Source organism: Rhinopithecus bieti, unplaced genomic scaffold (assembly GCF_001698545.2).
Source record: "Rhinopithecus bieti isolate Rb0 unplaced genomic scaffold, ASM169854v2 scaffold_78126, whole genome shotgun sequence".
In the NCBI taxonomy this organism is placed as follows: Eukaryota; Metazoa; Chordata; class Mammalia; order Primates; family Cercopithecidae; genus Rhinopithecus; species Rhinopithecus bieti.
In genome coordinates this window covers 1-1,970 of record NW_016902611.1, presented here as the reverse complement: position 1 = coordinate 1,970, position 1,970 = coordinate 1, and the positions used below count along the sequence as shown (strand labels likewise).

The window sequence follows — 1,970 nt, the reverse complement described above, 5'->3', positions numbered from 1 at the left end:
GGTAGGTGAGCGCGAAGCCTTGCGCGTGGCCCCGCGCGTCGCTTCGGAAAGTGAGCAGCAGCGCGGCAGTGCCCAGGCGCAGCGGCCCGGGAGGCGGTGGGCGGGCGCCATCGAAGGCGCGGAGCAGGCTGCCCGAAGCTGCGTCGCGCAGCTCCAGCCGGTCGCGGGGTCGGCCAGCTCGAAGAGGCGGAAGGTGAGCTCCAGCGCGGCGCCCGGCGGGCCCAGGGCCCAGCTGCAGTTCCGGTCCGGCCCGTACTCGTCCGGGAAGTCCGGGGAGTAGATGACGCCCTGAGGCGCCGTCCAGTTCCCCTGGCAGGAGCCCACGGACACTGAGGTCGGAGCCGGCAGTCAGCACCCTGAGGTCCACGACACGGCGGCTCCCCTGCCCTTCCAGGCCCCACTGGTCCCCGCCCACTCCTCACCTTCATAGACGCCCAGCCGCCCATCTCCGCCACACAGCTGTCCGGGGTGGCCGAAACAGATCTGATCACAGTCGGTGGCGGGGCCAGGCGTCCCCGGGCCAGGTCGCTTTCAGAGCCACAGAAGCAGGCGTAACCAGCCTCCACGCCCGCCAGCTGGGAGCACAGTCTGGGTGACCCCAGGGCAGGGGCTGGGGTAAGGGTTAAGTGGTGGGGCCTGGGGTCGGGGTGGGAATCGGGCTGGAGGTTCAGAAACCGGTGTCTGGGTTTGGCAACTGAGTGATGGGAGTTGAGTGGGGTCTTTAGGTCCAGGTCAGGGGTCACTGGTCTGGGCCCGTGAGCAGTACCTGGTACCCCTTCATGCGGCAGAAGCGAAGGCACACCTGGACCGTGAGCTTCGTGGAGGTGCCGCTGGGGCCGCTGAGGGCTGGGGTGCCCCTGAGTCCACAAAGCATCCCAGGTAGCCTGGCACTGAGGGGGGAGAGTCAGACTTCCATGACTCCAAAACAACCCTCCTTCCCACCTCTGTCCAGCTGCGCCACTCACTGTGACAGGTGGGGATGTCGCAATAGCGCCAGTAGATGCCCTCCTCTGTCTCAGCCACGTAGCACCACGGCTGCACGTCACCGTCTGGGTTACTGCGGGTGGGAAGGAGGTGGTGGGGGTCCCACCACCCCAAGAATAGCAAACCCAGGTCTGGCCGCGCGGCCTATACTCCAAGTGGCCTTCAAGCCTCTGTGCCTGTAAGCGGCTGTGCTCCCTGCTGTCCACCCACAAATTCCAGTTTTGTCCACGCAGAGCTCTGCCTGATGAAGGAACTGGACCGTCGACTTCCGAGTGGACAGCGGGAATCTTTAAAGGGGCCTTGAGAGCTGTTTTAGGCTTCAGCTGTTGCTAGACTTGACTCCATATATGAGAACTTTGAGGCCATCTGTAGTCTTCACCCCACCGGGCATGGGCCTCAGCCACTTCCATCCCTCAAACCCCACCTTTTTTTTTTTTTTTTTTTGAGACCAAGTCTTGCTCTGTCACCCAGGCTGGAGTGCAGTGGCGTGATCTCTGCTCACTGCAAGCTCCACCTCCCGGGTTCAAGCGATTCTCCTGCCTCAGCCTCCTGAGTAGCTGGGATTACAGGCGCCTGCCACCACGCCCGGCTAATTGTTTGTAATTTTAGTATAAATAGGGTTTCACCATGGTAGCTAGACTGGTCTCGAACTCCTGACCTCAGATGATCCGTCCGCCTTGGCCTCCTAAAGTGCTGAGATTACAGGCTTGGCCACCGCGCCTGGCCTCCAACCCCGCTTAAAAGCAGAAGAGCTTTGCAGCTCTCCTCCTGCTCGGTCCATCCTGCCTCAGACCGCAGCTGTGGCTCTGAACCCCAAAATAAGTTGTGTGACAAGAGCCGGTCCCCTCACTCCAGGGAACCCCCCCTACCAGGTCCCGCCCATACGGGTCCTTTGAGTACCCCGGTCCATTTCTCTCCTGGCCCTGAAATGAGGCTCTGCAGAAATTGTGCACCTGAGGAGGACCCCTTTTGCGCCAGAGTTCCGC

The 1,970-nt window shown here is 62.3% G+C and overlaps 1 pseudogene; it reads right to left on the bottom strand.

The window, feature by feature from the left end:
* Positions 1-4: 4 nt before the first annotated feature.
* On the bottom strand, positions 5-1,128 carry LOC108526068 (kremen protein 2-like; annotated as a pseudogene).
* Between the last annotated feature and the right edge of the window lie 842 nt (positions 1,129-1,970).